Source organism: Mustela erminea, chromosome 12, assembly GCF_009829155.1.
Source record: "Mustela erminea isolate mMusErm1 chromosome 12, mMusErm1.Pri, whole genome shotgun sequence".
Lineage (NCBI taxonomy): Eukaryota > Metazoa > Chordata > Mammalia > Carnivora > Mustelidae > Mustela > Mustela erminea.
In genome coordinates, this window is record NC_045625.1 from 48,192,346 (window position 1) to 48,220,144 (window position 27,799).

The 27,799-nt window shown below is 41.6% G+C and overlaps 1 protein-coding gene across 3 annotated transcripts in view; it reads right to left on the reverse strand.

Moving 5' to 3' along the window:
• Positions 1-27,799, reverse strand: part of FOCAD (focadhesin) — a 304,328-nt gene that overhangs the window by 273,827 nt on the left and 2,702 nt on the right. The window lies entirely within an intron of this gene.

Consider the following 27,799-nt stretch of genomic DNA (forward strand, 5'->3'; position numbering starts at 1 on the left):
TTCCTCAAAATGCTGAAACTACTACTAGGTATTTACCCAAAGAATACAAACGTTGTGATCTGAAGGGACACCTGCACCCCAATGTTCATAGCAGCAATATCCACAACAGCCAAACTGTGGGAAGAGCCCAGATGCCCATCCACAATGAATGGATAAAGAAGATGTGGTATGTACGTACAATGGACTATTACTCAGCCATCAAAAAAGATGAAATCTTAGCATTTACATCTGTGTGGATGGCACTGGAGGGTATTATGCTGAGGGAAATAAGTCAATCAGAGAAAGACAATTATCACATGGTACCACCCATATGTGGAATTTAAGAAACAAAACAGAGGATCATTAGGGGAAGGGAGGGGAAAAATAAGACAAGATCAGAGAGGGAGACAAACACTTTTAACTATAGGAAACAAACTAAGTTGCTGGAGAGGGGTAGATGGGGAAACTGGGTGATGGGCATTAAGGAGGGCACATGATGTAAAGAACATTGGGTGTTATATATGACTGATGAATCACTGACCTAAACTTCTGAAAGTAATGATATACTATATGTTAACTAATTGAATTTAAATAAGTTTAAAAAAGATCTTTAAATAGGAAGAAAGGAAGGGAGTTGGGGAAGGAAGGAGAACCTATCTTCTCTCACAAACGCATTTGGCATTTCGGTTCCACTGCTCCCAGTTCTCTCGAGAGTTCCTTGCTTCCTCTGCAGCCATTCAGTCACAAAGTCGCTTACATCCCTCCCCGCACCTGAGAGCCTACCTCTCCTCCCCATTTCTACCCTCCTCAGACCAGCTCCTCCGCTCAGCTCACTTCAGTAACTGCTTAGTCCCGGGGACCTCCACGCATGAGCAGATCCCTACACTGCCGTCAGACGAATTGTCCTAAAGCACAATTTCCATCACATTGTTTCCCTGCGAAGACTTCAGAGGTTTCACTAGCCTGTCAGATTAAAGGCACATTCTGATTCCTCACCTTTAAGCCCTCCATCAAGCATCTCTCCTAGTCGGCTTCATCGTCACCGCTGTCTGATTTCAGCTGGGCTACAATGGCTTTCAAATTAGTCCCCTGTTGCTCAAAATGTGCTCATTCCTAAGGAATTTTGCTTATGCTGTTTTTGCCCCCATAAAATGCCCCTCTATGTTCCCTCTATTTAAAGATGAAATTTCCTTCATAGACCATCTTTGCTGCTAAGCCTTTCCCAAGTAGCCACATTTTCTAGAAGTCACCTTGTTTTACATTATTTCAGTGCTTTGGCTGGCACATACCATCCTGTGACTATTTGCATTGGGAATGGAACTACTTCTTTTTCTAAAGAGTCAGACAGCAAACTACTCAATCTACTACCGTAGCATACAAGCAGCCATAGCCATGAGTGATGGACCATAGCTGTACCCTGATAAAACTTTTCTGAAAAGCAGAGGAGGAGGCTGGGCAGTAGTTTGCTGACTCCTGGTTTAATTTGTGACTATTTTTTTAATTAATTTATAAAATGTGTTGACACAATTGCTAACACTGACATCCAAATTTGGCCCCGTGCTCCCAAGCAAAGTAAATAAATAAATATACATATTATTATAATATTATATTATATGTTATAGTTTATATGTTATATTATTCATAACATATGTTATATAATATATGATATTTATAACTTATATTATTCATAACATATGTTATATAATATATGATATTTATAACATATATTACATGACATATATATATAGTAAATAATACATCTTTTATTATCTAATAAAAATGGGAGGGTGCAGGGAAAAGCACCTTTCATCAAAGAAAACAAGCTTTTTGTGCCCCTAACCTCTGAAGGAAATTTCTCAGATTAGCCTTTACATATGGAATACAGAGTGTATAATAAGCAACATTCTCAATAACGTAAGCTAAAGGGAATTTCATACAACTTTTTTAAACAAACCCTGGGATGAAGTCCTGGGTATAACATACCATGTAATTCAGCAAAAGAGCCTCAGCGAATGGAATGCAAACAGTTTTCTGATGATCTAATCTAACTCAGTAAAAAGGAGACTTCAGACTCTCCAGGGTAGCAGATGCTTATAAACATATCACAGGAGAGACTCACTCAAATGTCAACAGTGATAGAGAGAAAGAGAAGAAAATGTGAGGTTATGCTCTCGGATCCAGGCCCAGAATGGTGGAATTCCAAAATGCTTTGGGGACAGATGAGCAGCTGGTTAGGCTAATAGCTTACTGTGCAGTGAAAAAGCCAAACCATACAGAAAGAATTACTTTGGGTGCCTGGGTGGCTCAGTGGGTTAAGCGATTGCCTTCTGCTGAGATCATGATCCTGGAGTCCTGCATCGGGCTCCCAGCTCAGCAGGGATTCTGTTTCTCCCTCTCACCTTTTCCCTCTCATTCTCTCTCTCAAATAAATAAATACATAAAATCTTTTTTAAATGTTAATAAAAAAGAAAAAGAAAAAAAGAATAACTTTGTCTCGAAGAAGGAGGCCAATGGAGTAAGAGAGTACCATTTTCATCAAAGCTACCTGAGTACAGGTGACAAACACCTAAGTTTACAAAAGACAGCCCCAAGATCCATGTGACACTTTAGAGAATGAATACATTTTTAAGTACATTTTTTCAAGTAAAACCACTCAACCTTTCAAATAAATGGCCACAAAGCATTCTAAAAACCACTCCCCAAGCTGCGTTACGATTTGATATCACCCTTGATTTGCTATCCTTGGGCTACAAACTGCAACTGTCTTTCATCTGCTGGAGACTTAAACTTCAAGGTTAATCACAACCATTTGGCCTTTCAAGGTATCAGAACATCATATTCTCTTAGGGAATTTCAAAAAAAAAAAGAATCCATAATGCTTGCTTTAGCATTGGCAGTCTAGCTTCTGTCCTACTTTATTTCTAATCTCAACTTCCCTTGGGCATTTCATGCATTAAAGAAAACAATTTATGTATTACTTCTTCCCATGACATTTTTTACAAAAGAATGAGAACACTCACAATACGCTCCATAAACCGCTTGTTACAAAAAAGTGTTTGATTTTTAAAGATTTATTTCCAACCTGTCACGGTGCCTTTTTTGGCTGTCTACACCTAAATCAGAAAGGGAATTTTTAATGAGGACTTTAAGTTCCAAGGAAATCAAAGCATTTGTTTAACTTGAGCAATTATCACCTTATCTGCCAAGATGCTCCAGCACCCTAAGAATATTTCCAAGAAAATAAACCTATCACCTGCATTCTAGAGATAATAAAGGAGCCGCAGATAGATAGTACGCTTCCGTTTTTCAGCTTTCTCTGGGATATGGAAATACACAACCATACATCACACAAAAGCATTTAGTGTCAAACTTCCAACGAAGTGCACGATCTGGAAAACAAGAGATCCATCTACTCACATTCCCACTCGCTCCGTGACCCCAGCACAGGATTATGTGGGGTAGATGGGGATGTGATGTTGGAGGGAGTGTCTGATAATCACAGAGAAAGTGGGACTTGGAGCACCCTTGACCACCAAATCCCTTTATAGGAAGGACTCGGGGAAGCAATCTACAGCCGCTAAGTCAAAAGCTATGAAGAACTTACATTAGCAGACTGATAAAAATACATACTTCATTCACTAACGGGGACCTCTGTTTCAGAAACACAAAAGCTGATGGTGTCATCAATAACTTTGAGCCGATCTTGTAAGTTTATCAAGACTGTGGCTTATGGGTATATTCTTGTCTCTCCTAGTTACTTTGTCCAGCTTCTTAAAGGAGGGAAAGAAACAGAGCACCTGGGTAGCTCAATCGTTAAGCGGCTGCCTTCGAGGTCATGATCTCAGGGTCCTAGGATTGAGACCCGAATCACCCCCGTTTGTGTTCCTTCTCTTTCACTGTGTCTCTCTCCATCAAATAAATAAATAAAACCTTAAAAAAAAGGTGGGGGGAACCCATCTATCCTTTTCAACCACCCACCCTGCTCTGCAATCCAGTACTTATGTCTTCCTTGTCCTTCTGCCTGCACAGCTTCTCACCTACCACTTCCTGGACCCTAACTGCTTTTCCACATGCTCTCCAGAATCTGGCAGCTGGAGTCTGTTTCATTCACCCTGTACCAAATCCTGATACCTGCTAAAAATCAAGCTTGGTCCCAGTTCTTGCTTCAAAAGCTCTGAAATCCAACCGCCACCTGCACTCTCAAATTAGCAGGACAAGACAATTAGGGCCCTCCTCAAGGTAAGATCCTTAAAAATGACAAGATCATGGGGAAATCACAATGGAAGTCTGTAATACTACAGAGCAAGTATTAAAAAAAAAAAGAGAGAGACCACTAAGTCATCAAAAAATTAAGCAAAGAATAGAAAATACTTTCAGATTAATGAGTAATTTCAAAATCAAGCCAAGGTAGAGGGCAACTAGGTGGTGTGATGAAGACACGTTGTCAACATTATAATCAGAGGGGCGCCTGGGTGGCTCAATCAGTTAAACGTCTGCTTTCAGCTCAGGTCATGATCCCAGAGTCCTGGGATCGAGTCCTGCAAATAAACAAATAAAAATCTTTAAAAAAGAAAAAAATTATAATCGGAGAAAGCAGGAACTGCATAGATGTGGTGGAGATAGCTAACTATCCTTCACTCTCTGTGTTCTCCTTCTTCTGTATCAATAAAATGGTAGCCTGACCAGCTCCATCACATTTCCTAGCCTCAAGCACGCTTAGGTATGACCACGTGTGTGATCAAATTCTCTCCAGAGAGTTTTAGCAAACATGACTTGGCCCTTCCAGGCTACCGCCTGCTTCCTCCATTCTTCTGCATGAAGATGATGCCACTAGCTCACCACTGAAGAAACAACATGGAAGGGCGCCTGGGTGGCTCAGTGGTTTAAGCCGCTGCCTTCGGCTCAGGTCATGATCTCAGGGTCCTGGGATCGAGTCCCACATCGGGTTCTCTGCTCCTCGGGGAGCCTGCTTCCTCCTCTCTCTCTCTCTGCCTGCCTCTCTGCCTACTTGTGATCTCTCTGTGTCAAATGAATAAATAAAATCTTTAAAAAAAAAAAAAAAGAAACAACATGGAAGGAACCAGATCCCTAGATAATAACATGAAGCAGAACTACATCCCTGGAACTCCAGCTATTATATGAGAAAGAATTTTCTACTTTGTACAAACTAGGGTATTCTGGGATTTGTTACAGTAGATAAGACTTCCTTGGGACGCCTGGGTGGCTCAGTTGGTTAAGCAGCTGCCTTCGGCTCAGGTCATGATCCCAGCGTCCTGGGATCAAGTCCCACATCGGGCTCCTTGCTCTGCAGGGAGCCTGCTTCTCCCTCTGACTCTGCCTTCCACTCTGTCTGCCTGTGCTCGCTCCCGCTCGCTCTCTCTCTGACAAATAAATAAATAAAATCTTAAAAAAAAAAAAAAAAAGACTTCCTTAATAATACAGTAGACCTGAGACTATCTCCCTTCCATATCTTTTTTTCACTAGAGAAATGAAGAAACTGAATGTCAAGGAAGTTAAGCAACTTGCCACAAAGGCTAACCAGCCTGGCAGTTCAGGTGAAAAGGGAGGTTTTTCACTTCAGACCCAGCGTATCCCTGGACCACCAGTAGTAACATAAGGCGTGACCAGCACATTCCAATACTGGCCATGCCCCAGGAGTTTTAGGATCTAGAATTCAAGCGCTGACCAAATTCAGGTGACTGTAAGTTCTGATGATCTCACCGGTTGCAATGTACTGAAATATATCCAGCTGCAATCAAATTCCTGCCTTTATAGTTTAGTTCTTTCTGAACTTATGTCACATGCTACTTACTCACAGATTTTGAAATGGGAGTCTAAAATAAGACCAAAGGCAGGAAATTCCAAGTTAGAACTGACTGCTGTCCAGGAGAACCAGGCATTAAAGTAAAAAAACAAAACTACCTCCTTGAATAATGCCTAACTTTTTACAATTTTTTCTCCAATTATTCTCGAATAATCTTTTTTAAGTGTCATATATGTGTATGCATATATGTGTTAAATATAATAGGGAATATAGATGAAAAGCTATTTTTAAAAATCTAAAGATTTACTTATCTAGAATTTTTACAGTATCCAATCTAAGTCTTCAAAAGTCTTCGAATTAGCTCCTTTTTGAGATTTTTTTTTTTTAAGATTTTATTTATTTATTTGACAGAGAGATCACAAGTAGGCAGAGAGGGGGTGGGGGGGGAAGCAGGCTCCCTGCTGAGGGGCTCGATCCCAGGACCGTGAGATCATGACCTGAGCTGAAGGCAAAGGCTTAACCCACTGAGCCACCCAGGTGCCCCCAGATGATTTTTTTCTATTATAATTTTTAAATATCTCTCCATCAAAGAATACTTGAATTGCTCTCTACATTTTTAAAATAAATGTTTTATGTTGATATAAAATAATCAAAATAATCCTAACGGTACATTTGTAATAAAACAGAGACCAATCATTATAAAGTCTCACTAAATAAATGTCTAATCTAAATTGCTAAAATCTCCATAGTCATAATCTTACTTCAAATACCATTCAGTTAACTAGAATTTATTAAAGTACCATCACAGAATGTATTTTGTAGGTATTTTACTTGAATCTCCTCCCCTCAAAAATGACTCTTGATTTTGTGCACTGGTTCTCTAAAATAATTTCTTCTTAACAAATATCAACATGGAACAAAGTGAAGTATTTAGGAATACTGATATTAGGGATTTTCTGTAAAATACTTCACTTACCCTCAAAAGGGCACAAAAATGTCTAAAGGTTGATAACAGACAAGTACATTCAAGTTCATAATACTATTCTACTTTTATGTATGTTTGAAAATTTCCATAAGTTTTTGAGGCCTGGGATGCCTGGGTGGCTCAGTGGGTTAAAGCCTCTGCTTTCGGCTCAGGTGAAGATCCCAGAGTCCTGGGATTGAGCCCCACATCGAGCTCTCTGCTCAGCAGGGAGCCTGCTTCCTCCTCTCTCTCTGCCTGCCTCTCCGCCTGCTTGTGATCTCTCTCTGTCAAATAAATAAATAAAATCTTAAAAAAAAAAAAATTTTTTTTGAGGCCTACCACCCTATAAGGACACCAGGAGAAGTCACTGTCTATGAACCAAGGAAAAGGGTCCTCATTCAATCACGCTGACACCCTAATCTCAGACTGTCAGCCTCCAGAACTATGAGAATTAAATTTGTTTTGTTTTGATTTGGTTTTGGTTTTTAAGATACATTTATTAGAGAGCGAGTGAGCATGAACAGGAGGAGCAAAGGGAGAGGGAGCAAGAATCTTCTGCAGGCTCCATGCTAAGTGCAGAGCCCCACGTACCTCCCAGTGAAAGGCCAACTCTTTGCAGGCAGGGACCTGGTCTCTCTTTGGACCACTGTAACCTCAGCACCTAAGAACCTGTTCGATAAAGATGCACTGACTAACCACAGCCAGACCTAGGATTCAGAAGGACAAGGTGGACCAAACAGTTTCTAGGGGTCAAGCACTCCACAAAACACTTTAAAAATAACTAATCCCCTTGGCTCTTCCCAGTAACTCTGAGGTAGGTATTACTACCTCCCACTTCCCACAGGAGAAAACAGGAGCTCAGAGAGAGAGCCTCTTGCCCAGGGTTACACAGCCGCATTAACAGCCGGGATTTCTTGAGCTTTACCATGTGCCAGGCAGGCACTGTCGAAGCTCTTTCCGTGTCTTCTCGCTCCCAATATTCAAAACAACCCCATGACATGAGTACTATTATTATCCTCATTTTCATGTGAAAAACCAAAGGAGGCAAAGAGAGGTCAAAATTAATTGCCTAATTATGTAAGAAGCAGAGCACGAGCATGAACCGTGCAATCTGCCTCCAGAGCTCACATTCTTAACTGCTACTCGAGAAAAGAGCGTTGACACAGAGTTTTTGTAAAACTAAGCGTCCATTAGAGCGCTTCCCTCATAACCAGGCACATAACAAACACTTTTAAAATGTTATCCGTTACTATTCTGAGTCTGAATCCAACACCGTGCTTTTTCTATTACATCTTGCTGCACCCCAGGGAATCAAACCTCTCTTTAAAAACTAGGGGCACCTGGGTGGCTCAGTCGTTGAGCAGCTGCCTTCAGCTCAGGTCATAATCCCAGTGTCCTGGGATCGAGCCCAGCATCGGGCTCCCTACTCAGTGGGAAGCCTTCTTCTCCCTCTCCCACTCCCCCTCTCGTGTTCCCTCTCTCACTGTGTCTCTCTCTGTCAAATAAATAAATAAAATCTTTAAAGAGAGAGAGAGAACAGTGTATCTAAGCAAATCTCTAATGCAAGAAAATTTTTAAAAAGAAGAAAAGAAACGTGGGTATGGATCTACCTGCTAAATCAGGGTTGCAAAGTAGCCAATCAGCATATGCAAACAGCTCTTTATCTTTGTATCTACTGCAAGCCTAAAAACAAGTAAGGGAGTCTAACATGCAAAAGTTCCATATTAAAGGGATGTCCCAGGGGCGCCTGCGTGGCTCAATGGGTTAAGCCTCTGCCTTCAACTATTCAGCTCAGGTCATGATCTCAGGGTCCTGGGATCAAGCCCCACATCGGGCTCTCCGCTCAGCGGGGAGCCTGCTTCCCACCCCACCCCCACCATCCACCCCCGCCTGCCTCTCTGCCTACTTTTGATATCTCTCTGTCAAATAAATAAATAAAATCTTTTTTAAAAATATATTTTTTTTTTTTTTAAAAAGGGTGTCCCAGGGCGCCTGGCAGGCTCAGTAGGTGGAGCACACAACTCTGTCTCAGGGTTGTGGGTTTGAGCCCACACTGGGTGTGGAGATGGCTTAAAAATAAAATCTTTTTAAAAAGAGGGGAGGGAGAGTCCAACGCCGACCACAAAACACAAAAATGATCCACCTAAGCCTACCCTCTCCTGTGGTACATCACCTGCAGTCCATCTCCCTCGTTTGTATGTGTTCTTGATTTTATATTTTCATTTCATCAATGCCCACTGAGTTTAAGTACAATGGGCAACAAATGAAGAATAAAGATTGGCTCTTTTTGTCACTATAATTAGTGTAGATCTTCTTTAGTTCAGTCCATGCTTCCTGCCGCTGATAACAACACTTCCCTATTTACTTCTCCCCCCACTTTCTTCAGCATGCACAATTTGTTAAAAAACCATTTTCCGGGGCGCCTGGGTGGCTCAGTGGGTTAAAGCCTCTGCCTTCAGCTCGGGTCATGATCCCAGGGTCCTGGATCAAGCCCCACATCCTATCCATCTCATCGGGCTCTCTGCTCAGCGGGGAGCCTGCTTCCCTTCCTCTCTCTCTGCCTGCTTGTGATCCCTGCCTGTCTGATAAATAAATAAAATCTTTAAAAAAAAAAAAAATTTTCCATTTTTTAAAAATAAGTCAATATTCATTTAAATAGATGAAAGCACTTATTTGTCCAAATGAGTGCTCAAACACTACCACACAGACACAGATGGCCACCGTTCCACAACTGAATGCTTGGCTGGCAGGTAGCCCCACCATGTGACGGGTCAAAACACAGCTCCACAAGACATGGAAAGTTCTGCGCAGATGAGTTCACTTGTAAAAACACAGAGTTTGAAATAATGGTGGAATGTTCTAAAAAGATCAAACGGAGACCACTGTGTATTCCTTCTCAGTTCCCATAGCTGTCTCACAAAACAGGGCTTGAACTACAAGTTGGCATCATCTTCCAGGCAAGGAGAAGAGGATAAGGTAGAGTGGGGGCCACGTGGCAGAGCTAGACTCGGACAATTTCTATGTGCCTTCCAGCCCTGCGAAGATCATCAGCCATCCTCAAGATGTAGATCTCATCACAGAGGGGTTTAGCTTCCACGCCCACAGCAGCTGGACCTGCTCACACACTAGTGAAGAAGTCAGGCAGGAAAGGTTCCTCACTGACCAAACCCGCTGCCTTTTTTCCCCCGGACTTTTGGGTTTCTTGAGGGAAACAGCTGGGTCTTGTTCACCACCTCTGGGCCCAGAGTGCAATAAGCAGTCAGTCAGTGTTTTTGAGTTGCTGTGTTGAGCACAGTAGCGAATATACAACAGACTCAAAAAATGTTAGAATCAGAATTCTGCTGTTTCTTTTGCTTTCCAATCAACTTTCCAAAACAGAAACTGAGAAACAAAGAATCTGCAATCTTTCCCACTAATGAAGACTCCCCAAACAAAGACCCTAAGTAAATTAATAAGAACCAGAAGGAGAAAAATAAATATGTAAACAACTTTATTGTCAAATTAACGCAGTAACCTGAATTCACTTACCATCACATTCAGGATTTGAAAATAATTCATTCCTTTTAGACACAGCCCTTCCTCTTGGCTTTTTTTTTTTTTTTTAACTGAGCAAATAACTTTTGTATAGGTAGTATAAAGATATATCAGGTCCAAACCTTAAATCAGCAGAATCCAGATTAGTGAGCTTTTATTACACTGTTACTCATTTTGGTACATTTTCTTTTAAAAAGGGGGGGGAAGGTCAAAGACCACATGCAAAAGCTCACAAGACTCGTTCTTCACTGTTTACAGCTGAATCTAATAGAGATGGAAAATGGGTCTTTGTTACTTGAATACATCATAAGTTTTACATGAACGCTTCGGTTGACAGCTATTATTTATCATAGCTATGCTCGTAATCTGCTATGTATTACAACCCGTTAGAAACCCACAGTATCACCTCTGTGGATTTCCCACTGGGGCAAAAGGCATTTTAAGCATGTAATTACCCAACGAAGTAACATTTACTAATTTTCTCTTACATAGCCAGCATTATTCATGGCTGTTTTTATTTGTAGGGTGCTTAATAATCAGAGACTAGTTAACCTTCACAACCGTCCTGGGCAGAAGCCCATTAGTAAATCATTTCATGTTAGCATGGAGACACCAAGCAGCATATGAAAAAATTAGAAGAGGCTCCTGGAAAATGCTGATATCCAGCTGGCAGAGTATAGCGCAGGGAACGTCTTTCAGAGAGTTAATTTTAAGATCATATTTAAACAAAGAAGAGGAGGAGAGCAGGTGGAGGAGGAGGAAGAGGAACATGTAGCTCCTTGTGAGTTTTTTTTTTTCAATTTCTCAAGTTTTAAAACCAATACCTACAATTTTTTCTGTACAGTTTCAATGGAACTTTCCAACACTGTGTTGGACGTGTATGATTGACTATGTGAACAGCAGCAGCCGCTCTTACAGACCACAGCTCACAAGAAAGCCAATGTTCAAAGAGCTTCATTTTAACCTCAAAGACGACTTTTTTTTGTTTGTTTAATTTGACAGAAAGGGACATACCGAGAGAGAGCACAAGCAAGGGGAATAGTAGGCAGAAGGAAAAGCAGGCTTCCCGCCGGGCAGGGAGCCCGATGTGGGGCTCGATCCCAGGACCCTGGGATCATACCTGAGCCAAAGGCAGATGGTTAACCCACTGAGCCTCCCAGATGCCCCTCAACCTTGAAGACTACTTCTGCCTCCCAGCCCAAATGCAAAAACTATGAAATTGCTCCCAACCAGGCTTACCTCCAAACTGATGCCAAAGTCCTCAAAGCCAAAGAAATACGGGAGAACTAGCACAGAGCCCAGGACCAGAAAAGTCTCCTTAAGTCCCACCCAGCAAACTCAATTCCAGAGGAACTTAGCACAGTGAAGCTGAAAGTCTGAGGTGGGTGGAAACTAACCCACTCTGTATGGAAGTCTGGAAGTGGAAGTGGGCAGCCCAGGTACCACCTGCTGAGTATCCTATCTGGCATTTCTCGGCTACGACCCAAAGTGTGGCACAGAGTTGTCAAGTCCTATTCGCTTCCCATTTCAAAAGTAGGAGAATACAAAAGGCTTAAAAGCAACCACCTTTTGTGTAAAATTATTCACTGATCAAAAAAGTAAGCTAAGAAACATGCAGATAAAATACCGATCAGTTATGACAAATACATTTACAAGGAGTTTTACTAAAGGAATGCTTACCATAGAGAAAAAGAAATTATTACACGCAATCATGAACACAACCAAGTTTAAACCATATATATAAAGACATAAGATTAAGAAAAAAAAGTGAATGTGGAAAGTATTAACAAGTTCCTCTCCAGAGAATAGGATGATACGAGATCACAACCTATCACATCCCTCCTCATATCTGCTACATTTAATTCTGCCCCCACCCCCGGCAATGGGCATCCATTACTTTTTTTACACCAAGTAAAAATTATTAATCCTCTTCAAATAAAACCATACACAGTCAATTTGGGGGTTGCAATAAAAAAAAAAATCAGTGATCTTATTTATTCACTTGCACCCATGGTCTTTTATCACTGTCTAAAGAGTCGGTTTCGCCACAGCACACACCAAGATAAAAGTCTCACTTGATCCAATTACACTGCTTATTAAGAGCTATTTAATGAGAAAGTCACACCTTTGAGTTATTAGAAGCTGTAATGGTCCTACAGAGTTCCAAATAAGTAAGCTAACAGAATTACCTTGATTCTAAATTGTTCGCCAGCAAATTAATCCATCTGTCCCTGAAAAAAATTACATGTCCTCCATGGTGTTCAACTTTCTCCCATCTCATTTCAATCAAGTATGTTAGCTTCAGTTGAGAGAGCAGGTATTTTTTTTTTAACAATTATTGTATAGTAATAGATATACAAAGAAATGTATAATGTGATGAGGGTGGACATATGTAAACACCTCCATGATACCATCAGCAACCTCGAGGTAATACATATGCAACACCTTCCAGAGTTTTCTTGTGTCTTTTGGTTTGGGTTTTGTGGTAAGAAAACTTTACATGATATCTACTCTATTAACAAACTTTGAAGTGCACAATACCATATTACTGTACAGTAGATCTCTAGAACTTACTCATTCTAGTGTAACTGAAAGTTTATAAAAGTTAGGTATTTTTAATTGCTTCAACTATAGTACAGAGTTTATTTTCTTTTAATTTTCCAAACGCATATACAACCTTATTACCCGCCCCCCAAAATGACATCATCCATAGATAAACTTTAGGGCAGTCTTATGTTTTGGCACCTGCCAAAGAATAAAGAAAAGCCTTTTTAAAAGAATAGGCTTTTAGACAGAGACCAGAAGGAAAAGACCACTCCAGACAGAAGAAATACTCAAGGCAACAATGTTGAGGGAGAAGCAGGCTTAGCAAATTCAGGGAAGACCAAGGACACCAGCACGGTTGGTGCATGTCAGCAAGCTGTGCCGGGGGACAGAGGACAGTGACCAGGGGGCCAGATCACTTAAATCTCTGTAGGACACTATAAGCCTATGGGGTTCCTGAGTTAAGACCGGAAGCCTAGAGGGCTTGGGACAGACAGATGGCCGACTTGACTACCATTTGAAAGATCATTCTGGCTTCTCTGAAGAACAGACCAAGAATAGGCAAGGATGGAAAAAGAGAGACCAGTGAGGTAGTTCCAGCAATAATCTGAGACAGAAACCATGTTGCCTTAAAGAAGAACAGCAGCAGAAATGGTGAGACTAGATCAGACTTTCTTTTTTTTTTTTTTTTTTTTAAAGATTTTATTTATTTGACAGACGGAGATCACAAGTAGACAGAGAGGCAGGCAGAGAGAGGAAGGGAAGCAGGCTCCGGCTAAGCAGAGAGCCTCATGCGGGGCTCCATCCCAGGACTCTGGGATCATGACCTGAGCCGAAGGCAGAGGCTTTAACCCACTGAGCCACCCAGGAGCCCCTAGGTCAGACTTTCTTGACAACACTTGCTAATGAATAGAATGTGGAAGGCAAGAAGAGCAGAGGATGACACCAATGTTTTTAGTTCAGACAACCGAAAGAAAGAAGCAGTCAGGGACACCTGGGTGGCTCAGTGGGTTGGGGCCTCTGCCTTTGGGGCAGAGCCCCCAATAGGGGCTCTCTGCTCACCGGAGAGCCTGCTTCTCCCTCCCTGTCTGCCTCTCCCCCTACTCATGCCTCTCATGTGCTCTCTCTCAAATAAATAAATAAAATATTTTCAAATAAATAAAACAAGGCAGCCATGCACAAGTCTCCTGCGTCCTTGAGGGTACCATTTCTGTCCATCCCAGCAAGGAAAGGCTACATGATAAAGGGTGCAAAATACAAAGTAGAAGCTTTGTATACGTCTCAATTTTATCTGAGGCCAATCTTGACTATACACAGTAAATGTTAAAATGTGTATGCTTTAAGAAATAACACGAAGGACATGGGGAGATGGAGAGGAGAAGTGAGTTAGGGGAAATTGGAGGGGGAGATGAACCATGAGAGGCTGTGGACTCTGAACACAAACTGAGGGTTTTGGAGAGGGGAGGATGGGGGTTTGGGTGAGCTTGGTGGTGGGTATTATGGAGGGCACGTATGGCATGGAGCACTGGGTGTGGTGCATCAGCAATGAATTCTGGGACACTGAAATTTTAAAAAATAAGTAAAAATTAATAAGCAACAACAACAACTAATGTGTATGCTTAGCTCCAGCCTCTATTTACACTTGGCTCATATCCAATACCAAGGCTGCTGTCCACACTGCCCCAGTCGCACCCACTCTCCAAACCCCATTAGGCCTCTGTGGCCCACCAGGCCTAAAGGAGAGAGTGAAGACAGGTTATCCAGCAGGTAGGTGGGCAGAGAACGCTTACTTTCCCATTCCCCCAGCCTTCCCTGTCCCTTCTACTTTATATCTCCTTCCGAGCTTTATGTTAAATGTCCTAGACATTCTAAAACCATGGCGAATGGGAATAAATTTAGAATCGAGGGAGGGAAAAATTTGGTTGTAAAGTGATACTGTGAACAGAAATGTAAGAAAATTTGGAAGTATTCATTTCTTCAAAGAAAAAAAAACTTTAAAGATATGAAGTCACTTTAATAGATAATTGATCTGTGATAGAAACATCAATCATTGCTGAAACTCCTAGGTTAAAGGAGGATGGGAACTTCATTATTAAAGGGATCAGGATGACCCCACCAGCATCCATTCATTCATCTCAGCATCACTCGAAGTAAGAAAACCAGATGCTGCGTCCTCCTGTTGTGACAGGATAAGAAGACATACATGGAACCCTCTAAGAATACTCCCGCCTAAAGCATTTCAAAAATCACCCCATACAGCTTTCCATATTTAACCACCAATTTATAGAAAACTCAAGACATAGAGGAACAAAGTAAACAAAAACCAGGGGATTTTGACAATAAGCTCAGAATTTGGGACATTTAATTGGACAAGTGACTGATTCTCCAACAACTCAATGACATACGAAAAAGAAAGGCTGGAGGGACTATTACAGGTTAAGTGATTAAGGGACTTAATCACCAAATACAATCTGGGGGCATTATTTGGATTTTGATTCCAACAAAACAACTTTAATAAGACATTCTTGGCATAACCAAGAAATTCTGAAATAGGGAGGGACTGAGTATCAGATAATCTTGAGAAATTGGGGTATGATAATGGCACAGAAATTATGTTTAAAATAAAACAGTAAAATTAAATTGTTACACTTAATAGTAATTTTTAATTAACTTAAGATATTAATTAAAAATAATCACTTTTGGGACGCCTGGGTGGCTCAGTTGGTTGGGCGGCTGCCTTCGGCTCGGGTCGTGATCCCAGCGTCCTGGGATCGAGTCCCACATCGGGCTCCTTGCCCAGCAGGGAGCCTGCTTCTCCCTCTGCCTCTGCCTGCCATTCTGTCTGCCTGTGCTCACTCTCTCTCCCTCTCTCTCTCTGATAAATAAATAAAATCTTAAAAAAAAAAAAAAAAAAAAAAAAAAAAAAATAATCACTTTTGCAGAAAATGCTGAAGGAGGAAAAATGTTAGAGAAACAAAACAAGATCAACAAAATATTAATTTCATTTAAGTTCATTTATTATAGTCCCTATTTATGTGTGTGTTCAAAATTTTCCACAGGAAAACTAGGTAACCAGAGACTTTAAGATTACAATGAACTGAAGAGAAAAAAGATTATTATTGCTTGCAACGGCCAATCAATATGAATGAAGATTTCCTTGACAATATGCAACAAAACCAAAATACAAAAATAACCTGGAGGTTGAGGCACTTAAGAGATTATCATTTTCATTCATAATCACTAATTTCAAAGGTTATGCTCATGCTTCCCAGGTCAGAATGATTTATGACTATGTTATAAATTAGAATTTAACGCAACGCTGTTTCAACTGAAAAAATACCTCTTTTTCCTGAAGATATCAAAAGAAAAAGGTCCAACAGTTCAAGAAAAGGTTTGAAAATTTTCTATCTTAGACTGTCTCTTTCACATATAAAGTTTCAGCTTCACTTTGAACAAAAATGTTATGGATTTACAACTCAAAGTGAAGAGGCAGCTAGAAAGTACCTAAAGAACAGGTGTTCTGGGGACACCTGGGTGGCTCAGTGGGTTAAGCCTCTGCCTTCGGTTCAGGTAGTGATCCCTGGGATTGAGCCCCACATCCGGCTCTCTGCTCAGCGAGGAGCCTGCTTCCCCCTCCCCCTCCACCTGCCTCTCTACTTGTGATCTCTGTCTGTCAAATAAATAAATAAAATCTTTAAAAAAAAAAAAAAAAAAGAACAGGTATTCTGTGCAGCTGATTCGAGAACAAGACACTCTTCTTCCAAAGAATAAAGAGCTTGGATGTGGAAAAACAATTTGGCTCTTAAAAAAACAGGATCACAAAAGTACTTGCAAAAATAAATAAATAAATACATACATACATACATACTTGCAAGAAGAGGCCACAAATTTCCTTGGGTAATAGCCAGAATCTGTTTCAAGAGCTCTTCCATAAAACATGGAAGAGATACCCAGATACCTGAAAAAAGTTCAGTAACAAAACCTACATTTCGGGGGCCTGGGTGGCTCAGTGGGTTAAAGCCCCTGCCTTCGGCTCAGGTCATGATCCCAGGGTCCTGGGATCAAGCCCCACATCGGGCTCTCTGCTCGGCAGGGAGCCTGCTTCCTCCTCTCTCTCTGCCTGCCTCTCTGCCTGCTTGTGATATCTGTCTGTCAAATAATTATAAATAAAATCTTTAAAAAAAAAAAAACCTACATTTCATTCATTTGACAAATATTTACTAGATGCTACCTTGTGTCAGATGCTGTCCTAAGTACTGGAGATACAAACGTCCCTGCCTTGGGCCACCCAGGTGGCTTAGTGGATTAAGCATCTGCCTTCGGCTCAGGTCATGATCCTGGGGTCCTGGGATCAAGCCCCACATTGGGCTCCCTGCTCAGTGGGGAGTCTGATTCTCCCTCTCCCTCCCCCACCCCATGCACTCTCTCTCCCTCTCTTTATCCTCTCTCTAAAATTAAAAAATAATAATAATTAAAAATAAAAAACAAAAGTCCCTACCTTTATAAGGGATTACATTCCTAACAGAGGCAAAACAAAAATAAGGAAAACAGTAATGATATAGCATCTTAAAAGATAAGGTCTATACACAAAAGTAAAGCAGGAAAGGGGGACAGATAGAAAGGGGTTCTAATTTTACAAAAATGGTCAATGAGAAGCTCACACATAAGCCAAGATTTAACTGAAGTAAAGGAGTCCCATCTCTAAGAAAAGGATTCCAGGCAGAAGGAGCAGCAGTACAAAAATCACCATGGGAAAATGTATCCTTAAGGTCTGGGGAACAGCAATGAGGCTAGCAGAGCAGGTTTACTGACTGGGGGCAGAGTAGCTGGAAATGAAGTTAGGGAAGCAACAAAGGAGTCAGATGGCAGAAGCCCTCAAAGACCACTGCAAAGACTTTGTCTTTTACTTTGGTAAGCCATTAGAGGGTTCTGGAAAAGTGATGAAAGGAGAAATCGATTTGGGGGTGGGGGAGTCAGAGAGAGAGCATGAGCACAGCAGGGGGAGCGCCAGGCAGAGGGAGAAGGAGAAGCAGGCTCCCTGAAGAGCGAGGAGCCCAAAACAGGACTCGATCCCAGGACCCTGGAATCATCGCCTGAGCCGAAGGCACACACTTAACTGACTGAGCCACCCAAGCATCCCAAGAAGAGAAATCTTTATGTATGTTTTAAAAATAATCACTTTGGGTATTCTGCTGACAGTATTTCAGGGGCAAAGAGAGAATAGAGCAATTAGAGGACTACAGTAGATTGCAAAAAATGCCCCCAAATTCTTCCCAATTCCTGTGTGCACATTTCTTTACAAAGTGACTTCACTGCTCCCCTCATAATCAAGTCATCTACTTCTCCATCCCCTTGAATCTGGGCTTCCTTGTGACTGCTTTAATCAGCAGCAGAGGAAGTGACGTTGTGGGCTTTTAGTCCCAATGCCATGCTGCTTCCTCTTGCTTTCTTGTTTCCTCCATTAGACCACCATGTTAAGAAGCATGGGGCAGGGGTGTCTGGGTGGCTCAGTGGGTTAAGCCTCTGCCTTCGGCTCAGGTCATGATCTCAGGGTCCTGGGATCGAGCCCCACAAGCAGCAGGAGCTGCTTGCTGGAAGCCCATGCAGCAGAGACACACCATCCCAGACAAAGCCTCCAAACCTAGTCCCCATTTGCTACATGAGCGACCCCAGGTGAGACTAACAAAAGAAGTGCCCCCTCCCCCACCTCAAACCCAACCCAAATTGCCAACCCCAGAATCATAAGCTAAAAAATGATGGTGGCTTTACCACACTAGATTTTGAAGGCGGGTCATAACAGCTAACCAATATAGAGGCTATTAAAACATCACACACAGAGACTGAGAGCAGCAGGTGAGAAGTACTCAGATTCTAGACATTCTGAAGGTACAGTCAACAGGCTTTCCTAATAATTTATGTGAGGATTGTGAAAGGGAAAAGTCATAGAAATGAAGGAGTTTCCATGAACTGAGGTGAGAAAGTCCGCAGATGAAGCAGGTACAGGGCAGATCTCAGGAGCTAAGTTTGAGATTTCTACTGATCATCCAAATAGAAATGCAGAGTAGGTATCCAGATACGCAGAGTCTGGATTTCAAAGGACAAGGCCCAGGCTAAAAATATAAATTGAGCAGCTAACAGAGTATTACCAGTATTTTAAGACTGATTTAAGATATGACTGAGGGACTGTGAGGTCTAATGACCGAGCCCAGCAGCACTCTAACGTTAAGAGGTCAGAGAGGTAAGAAAAAAACCAGTGAGGGACCTGAAAGGGGGCAGTCAGGTAAAAGAAAGACTAGGAATTGTGGCACCTTTGAGAAATACGGGAAGAAAGTGTTTCAAGAAGCAGAACTTGGTCAACAGTTTCAAAAAATGCTGACAGAAAATGGTAACTATGTGACAGGCTAAAGGAGGCATCTAGTCATGGTGGTAACAATTCTGCAATTTACAAATGTATGAAATCAACACATTGCATAGCTTAAACTTTCACAATGTCATGGGTCAATTATATCTCAAGAAAATTGGGGTAGAAATGCTGATTGGCCAGGTAAGAGATGAGGATTGAAAACCAGACCTTTGGATTCTGCATGATCAAAGTCATTAGTCACTTTAAGAAGAGTACATTTTTTCGGAGTGGTGAGGGAAGCCAAGTAGAGAGGGTCTGAGGAAGAATGAGAAGAAAATCACTGGACACATGAGTATAAGCTTTGCCACAAAGTGGAAAACAGAAATTGTGCAGTGTCATAAGGAGGATACGGAGTAAAGACAGGAAATTTTGTTTTTAAAGATTTTATATTTTTAAGTTTTTATTTAAGTAATCTCTAAACCCAACGAAGGTTCAAACTCGCGACCCTGAGATCAAAAGTCACATGCTCATGGATGCCTGGGTGAGTCAGTGGGTTAGGCATCTGCCTTCAGCTTGGGTCGCAATCCCAGTCCTGGGATTGAATTCCACCCTCCTGACATCAAGTTCCACATAGGGCTTCCTGCTCAGTGAGGAGCCTGTTACTACCTCAGCCTGCCATTTCCCCCTGCTTGTGCACTCCCTCCCTCTCTCTCTTTCTAACAAACGGGTAACTAAAATCTTAAAAAAAAAAAAAAAATTAAGAAAGAAAGAAAGAAAAAAAAAAAGGGGGGATTCCTGGGTGGCTCAGTCAGTTAAGCGGCCTTCGGCTCAGGTCATGATCTCGGGGTCTTGGGATCGAGTCCCACATAGGGCTCCTTGCTCCGCAGGGAACCTGCTTCTCCCTCTGCCCCTACCTGCCATTCTGCCTGCCTGTACCTCTCTATCTCTCTGACAAATAAATAAATAAAATCTAAAAATAAATAAATAAATATTAAAAAAAATTTTTTTTACAATAAAAAGTCACATTCTCCTCTGAGTAAGCCTCCCAAACCTTTAAAGATTTTTTTTTAAGATTTTATTTATTTATTTGACAGAGATCACAAGTAGGCAGAGAGGCAGGCAGAGAGAAAGGGAGGAGCAGGCTCCCTGCTGAGCAGAGAGCTCGATGTGGGGCTTGATCCCAGGACCCTGGGATCATGACCCGAGCCGAAAGCAGAGGCTTAACCCACTGAGCCACCCAGGCACCCTTAAAGATTTTATTTTTAAATAATTTCTACATCCAACGTGGGACTCAAACTTATAACCCCAAGATCAAGAGCTGATGCTTTACCTTCTGAGCCAGCAAGGGGCTTCAAAAGCTAATTACTATTGGGACGCCTGGGTGGCTCAGTTGGTTGGACGACTGCCTTCGGCTCAGGTCATGATCCTGGAGTCCCGGGATCGAGTCCCACATCGGGCTCCCAGCTCCATGGGGAGTCTGCTTCTCTCTCTGACCTTCTCCTCGCTCATGCTCTCTCTCACTGTCTCTCTCTCAAGTAAATAAATAAAATCTTTAAAAAAAAAAAAAAAAAAAAAAAAAAAAAAGCTAATTACTATTAGTAGGCTCTACACCCAGCATGGAGCCCAATGTGGGACTTGAACTCATGGCTGTGAGACCAAGACCAGAGCTGAGGTCAAGACTCAGACACTTGACCAGCCTAGCCACTCAGGCACCCCCATCAAAAGGTAATTATTTAAAAAAATTTTTTAAAGATTTTATGTATTTATTTGACAGAGAGAGACACAGTGAGAGAGAGAACATAAGCAGGAGGAAGTGGGAGAGGGGGAAGCAGGCTTCCCCCTGAGCGGGGAACCCAATGCAGGGCTCGATCCCAGGATGCTAGGATCATGACCTGAGCCATAGGCAGACGCTTAACAACTGAGCCACCAAGGTGCCCCAAAAGGTAATTATTTTAAGATAGGAGAAATAAGCACATGTTTACATACTGAAGGGGATAATCTAGTAATGAGGAAATGCAATCTTGCAGGATAGAGAGCTACTGGAGCCAAAGCCTTGAGTAGGTGAAAGGAATACGATCTTATTATGCATGAGTGAGGAGCTGTCCTTGAAACAAAGAGACTCAGTAGTGGGGAGTGGGGGGCTCAGTCATTAAGCCTCTGCCTATGGCTCAGGTCATGATCCCAGGGTCTTGGGATCAAATCCCACATCAGCCTCCCTCGGAGGGAAGCCTGCTTCTCCCTCTCCCACTCCCCCTATTTGTGTTCCCTCTCTCACAGTGTCTCTGTCAAAGAAATAAAGTCTTTTTTTTTTTTTTAAGATTTATTTATTTATTTATTTATTTGAAAGAGAGAGAGAGAGAAAGAGAAAGAGAGAGCATGAAAGGGGAGAAGGTCAGAGGGAGAAGCAGACTCCCCATGGAGCGGGGAGCCCAATGTGGGACTCGATCCCAGGACTCCGGGATCATGACCTGAGCCGAAGGCAGTCGCTTAATCAACTGAGCCACCCAGGTGCCCCATAAATAAAGTATTAAAAAAAATAATAATAAAGAGAGAGAGAGAGAAGAGAGCCTCTTCAATGTGACTCTAAGTCCTAAAATAATAGGAGGGAAACCACAGAAAACACAGGTATGCCCACCTACCACTAATAATACATGAGAGCCAGCCCATGTGATGAAAAGTATTTTGGAAGTCCAAAGTTCAAAAAGAAGTCCAAAAAGCAAAAAGGCCATTGCCTCTCCTCTGACAAATAACAAACATTCAATGGTGACAGGTTTTTAATCTTAAATTTAAAAGAGAACTTTAGGGGCACCTGGGTGGCTCAGTGGGTTAAGCCTCTGCCTTCTGCTCAGGTCATGATTCCAGGGTCCTGGGATCAAGCCCCCATCGGGCTCTCCGCCTGCCTCTCTGCCTACTTGTGATCTCTGTCTGACTTGTGATCTCTGTCTGTGAAATAAATAAATAAAATCTTAAAAAAAATAAAAATAAAAGAGAACTCTATCTGCTGTCCTACTAAACAGAAACTAGTACAATTTGATGGGTAAAAGCTGACAAGCTTCATCTGAACTTGACATGCAAACTATTTTTTTAAAAAGATTTTATTTATTTATTTGACAGACAGAGATTACAAGTAGACAGAGAGGCAGACAGAGAGAAAGAGGGAGGGGGAAGCAGGCTCACCCCTGAGCAGAGAGCCCGATGCGGAGCTCAATCCCAGGACCCTGAGATCAACACCTTAGCAGAAGGCAGAGGCTTTAACCCACTGAGCCACCCAGGCACCCCAACATGCAAACTATCTGTAACTCTAAAATTTTCATATGCTTCAGCCTTGCTCACACCCAAGTCTAACCTCTTCCTCATCTGCCTTCCTCTTCAGTAAACACTAACCAGTCCTCACCTCTTGCACTCTGATACCATGATCACCAAACTTTCTTATTACATGCTCAGCGTCTTCATTAGGTGTCCCCCTACTTCTTAGACCTAATGAAAACTATACTCTGCTTCTTTGGTGGCCACTTCAGTGAAAGTTAATCATCCTTCTAGGCTCCAGTGCCCAGAAGAACATTTCTTTACCATTTACCCCCATACTTCTGAGGGCATGCCACCCAAGTATCTTAATCTCCCATATATACTGATAACTACTATCCATGATCTAAAACCTCAGAAACCATTGTCTACCTCTCTGCCCTGGGTACCAAGATCTTCTGAGGTCCATGTCCAAGGTGAGTGATTCATCCAACACACCAGTCTCACTGCTCTTGAATATCTCCTTGTCGCCTCCATTTTAGCAATCTACATCCATGGCCAAACCCTACATTCCATTAGCACCTTAAAACTTTAAACTCCAATCTTCTTCTCTGAATCCAGATTATTCTAACAGCTATCTCCCTTATGCCTACATACACTTATGTATTTACTTTGCCCAGACTTCTAATCTCTTGAACCAATTTTTTTTCAATTTATTTATCTTTTTAGTAATCTCTACACCCAACGTGAAGCTTGAACTCATGACCCTGATATCAAGAGTCGCATGCTCTTCTGACTGGGCCAGCCAAGAATCCCAGTACCAATTACTTTCTTTCACTCTTTCAGCCTCCTCCTGCTTGGTCCCCACCTCCATTCAGTCCAAACCTCACATTCCATCACTTCAACCATTGTCTTGCTAATCCTTTGAGCTCAAAGTACTTAACAAAATCCAAATACTGGATCATTCCAACTATTTAAAATCTTTGGATCTACTGACTTTTGCTACAGAAAGTCACACAATTAAACAAGCTAGTAAAATTACAAACCAATGATAATTTTTGTTAAGATTTATTTATGAGAGAACGAGCTTGGATGGGGGAGGGGCAGAGGAAAAGCAAGAGAATCCTCCCGCAGACTCCCTTCTTCTAAGCACAGAACCCAAATGGGGCTTTATCCCAGGACCCTGAGATCATGACCTGAGTGGAAATAAGAGTCAGATGCTTAACCGACTGAGCCACCCAGGCACCCCTAAACTAATGATTCTTTTTTTTTTTTTTTAAAGATTTTATTTATTTATCAGAGAGAGAGGGGGAGAGAGCAAGCACAGGCAGACAGAATGGCAGGCAGAGGCAGAGGGAGAAGCAGGCTCCCTGCTGAGCAAGGAGCCCGATGTGGGACTCAATCCCAGGACGCCGGGATCATGACCTGAGCCGAAGGCAGCTGCTTAACCAACTGAGCCACCCAGGCGTCCCTAAACTAATGATTCTTGCCTATCTGGTAGACCTTCCTAAAACCTCTAGTGAGCTCTCTCTTCAGTTCTCCATGGTGTTAAACAGTTCACCATTCTCCCCTAAAATTCCCCACCTCCTTGTCTTCTAGAGCTCCAATGTCCATTAGGCTGTTCCCTTTCATTCTTTTTCACTGGACCATCTTCCTTACGTGATGGTGCTTCCCAGAGTTTCTCTTGCTTTTTGTCTTTTAAGATTTTATCTATTTATTTATTTGACACACACACACACACACACACACAGAGAGAGAGAGAGAGAGAGAGAGAGAGGCAGGCAGAGGGAAAAGGAGAAGCAAGCTCTCTGCTGAGCGGAGGGCCGTACATGGGACTCCATCCCAGGACCTGAGCCAAAGGCAGTCACTTAACTGACTGAGCCACCCAGGCATCCCTGTTTTATTCTTTCTTATTCTAGAAACTCTCTTAGGTTATCTATAGCCATATACACCCTGTTCCAACTATCACCTACGTGCTAAGAGCATCCTAATCTCTATACTGTATAAAATCCTCTCCTCCGGGTGCTTCAGTTGCTCAGGGGTTAAGCACGGGACTCTTGATTTCAGCTCAGGTCACAATCTTAGGGTCATGGGCTCAAGCCCCAAGCCAGGCTCCAGGATCAGCAAGGAGTCCACTCAAGATTCTCTCTCCCCCTCTTCCTCTCTCCCAACTCCCAACCCCTGATCTCACATGCTCTCTAAAATAAATAAATAAATAAAACTTAAAAAAAAAAAATCCTGTTCTCATCCCCAGAGCAGTGCAGCTAGTTACCCACGGAATAGTACCAACTGTGTGACCCAAAGGCATATCCAAGACTGATCTTGGTCACCTGCTAACCCAGATGGGATTCCTATTGTGGGAAGTCATAAAGTTGGGAAGCATCTTGACTCCACCTTTTCCTCAACCCACATATCAAACTGGACACCAGTTTCATCATCCTGACATTATCTTGGATCCATCCTATTCTCTCAAGCCCCACTGCTAATTTGGAGCTTTATCAAGCAGGCCTCACGCCACCACAATTCATTCCTACCTAACCTTGCCACATGAAACTGATCTTCAACTTAAAATCTCTTACCCAGAGATCACCACAGCCTCAAGGGTCAAGTTAAAAACCTTTAACACAGAAAGAAAGAGGGCCTTTCATTGTGGGCCCTTTGTTTACATATTCAACCTCATCTCTCTGTCCTCCCCTTAATACATTAAGAATCTGTTTTGTCTCGCATCTGTTGATTTAGCTTCATGGCTTTCTTGTGCCTAGAATGCTTCATCCTCCATCCTCACCAGCTAACTTCTACTTGCTGTCAAAATTCCGTTCAAGCAAACACTCCAACAAAAAGCCTTCTCTGACTCCTCTGAAATCTGACACACATACAGTTCTCCTCTATCCCCACAGTACTCAAAGCAGCATCTAACTATAATTTATTTCTTTGTATTTTGGCCTTCTCCGGGGCTTCCATTCAATAGTGTAAGTTCCTCAAAGGAAAGTTAGGGCCTGGACCAGAGCAGATACTCTTTATTGAATGAAAAAAATAAAATAAAATACATACAGTATTTAATATCTATGACTCTTAAAATTCAATTTACTTACAGGTTTCAAGAATACAAATTTTAATACAAAGTTTCCTCCACTCCCTCCCTGTGTCCTAATATATACTAAAACCTAATGGTTTCATTACCTAAACCAACCTGTTCAATGATGGTTAAATAGAGTAAAATTTACAGTAAATTCTGAAAGTTAGGGCACCTGCGTGGCTCAGTTAAGCATCTGTCTTCGGTGCAGGTTGTGATCACAGGGTCCTGGGATGGAGCCCTGCAGCCGGCTCCCTGCTCAGCAGGAGTCTGCTTCTCCCTCTCCCTCTGCCCCTCCCCGCTTCCTGTGGGCACTTGCTGTCTCTCCCTCTCTCTCTCAAATAAATAAATAATTTTTTTTTTTTTTTTTTTAAATTCTGAGAGCACCTAAGCCAAAGGAAAAAGGTTTTTAAAGAGACAAAAGTACACACTGGCAGCCAGAAAACTTAACAAAACTACAGTTACAACATCCACAATTTTAACATTTGTTCAACATGCTGAACAGCCAAATTAGCATACAGTCATTTGTTTGACCAAAATACAAAATAAAGATACAGTTTAATGCACTGAAATCTCCAGTTTAGGAGCCTGGGTGGACTGCTTCATTGGTTCCCCAGGCAAATGAAAAGATAAATCTCTAAATAAATAATAATAATAACAACTGACTATCTATGCAGCTTGGATTTTCAAATTCCTTGGGCCTAAAGTTTTCTCTTCATGAACAATGGAAAACTGTATGGTATTTAATATCAAAGCTTTTAAACATCTTCAAATAAAAAAACTAAAATAATTCTAGTTGAACAAAAGCAAATATAAATTTAACAAAATTTCAAAATCAGAAATGCAATGTTATTACTTCCAATGTGACTTGAAATAGGATAAAAAATTATGAAGCCAGGAGTGCCTTGGGGACCCAAGTTATAAAAACAACAATGTTCAATCTGCTGTTTGAAAATAGATGGGATCGGGGCGCCTGGGTGGCTCAGTGGGTTAAAGCTTCTGCCTTCAGCTCAGGTCATGATCCCAGGGTCCTGGGATCAAGCCCCACATTTGCCTCTCTGCCCGGCAGGGAGCCTGCTTCCTCCTCTTTCTCTCTCTGTCTACCTCTCTGCCTACTTGTGATCTGTCAAATAAATAAATAAAATCATTAAAAAAAAAAATAGAAAGAAAGAAAGAAAGAAAATAGATGGGATCTTTCCCATTGCTTCAAAGTTTATTTCAAATAATTTAAATGGGAGAAAAACCAATAAACATCCTTTGTCCCATAAGCTTAGCAAATCTTGTTTACTATCATGTGGAGATAGTATACAGAGTGGGGCATCTGGGTGGCTCAGTTGGTTAACCATCTGCCTTCAGCTTGGGTTGTGATCTCAGGATCCTGGGATCAAGCCCCGTGTTGGGCTTCTTATTCAATGAAGAGCCTGCTTCTCCCTCTCCCTCTGTCACTCCCCCTGCTTGTGCTCACTGGTACTCTCCCTCTGCCCTCTCTCTCAAATAAACAAATAAAATATTATGAAAAAAAAGTATATACTACCTCGATCCAATTTATCATGAATTATGAATCACAGACTTATACTTACGTAACTATACCATATTTTATTATACTACTCATCTCTAGACCTATAGTACTTCTTAAAAAAATATACAATATAGGGGTTCCTGGCCAGCTCAGTGGGAGAAGCATGCAACTTGATCTCAGGGTCATGAGTTCCTGCCCCACGGTGGCTATAGAGATTACTTAAATACAAGTTAAAAACATATATTCACGTACATACACACACAATATAGATTTCTCATCTCCTAAAAAAAAAATGTATTACCCACATGTAATGTGATCAAAGTTTAAATTATCACACTGGGTTTCTTTTTTTAAGAACCATTAATAGATGTCCATTGATAGATGAATGGATAAACAGATGTGGTACATTTACACAGACACACACACATCGGAATACTAGTCAGCCGTAAAAAAGAATGAAATCTTGCCATCTGCGACATAGACGAACCTAGAGGGTATTTTGCTAAGTGAAATAAGTCATACAGAGAAAGACACTATATGATTTCACCTATAGGTGGAATCCGAAAAACAAGACAAACAAACAAAACAGAAACAAAGTCACAGATAGAGTAAACAGTTAGTTACCAGAGGGGATAGTATCTGGAAGGCACACAATATAGGTGAAAGGGATTAAGAGGTACAAACTTCCAGATACATAATCAGTAAGTCAAGGGAATGTAAAGTAAGGCCTAGGGAATATAGCAAATAAGATTGTAAGAATTTTCCATGGTGACAGATGATAACTAGACTTATAGGGATTTTATAACGTATAAAAATATCAAATCACTATGATACGC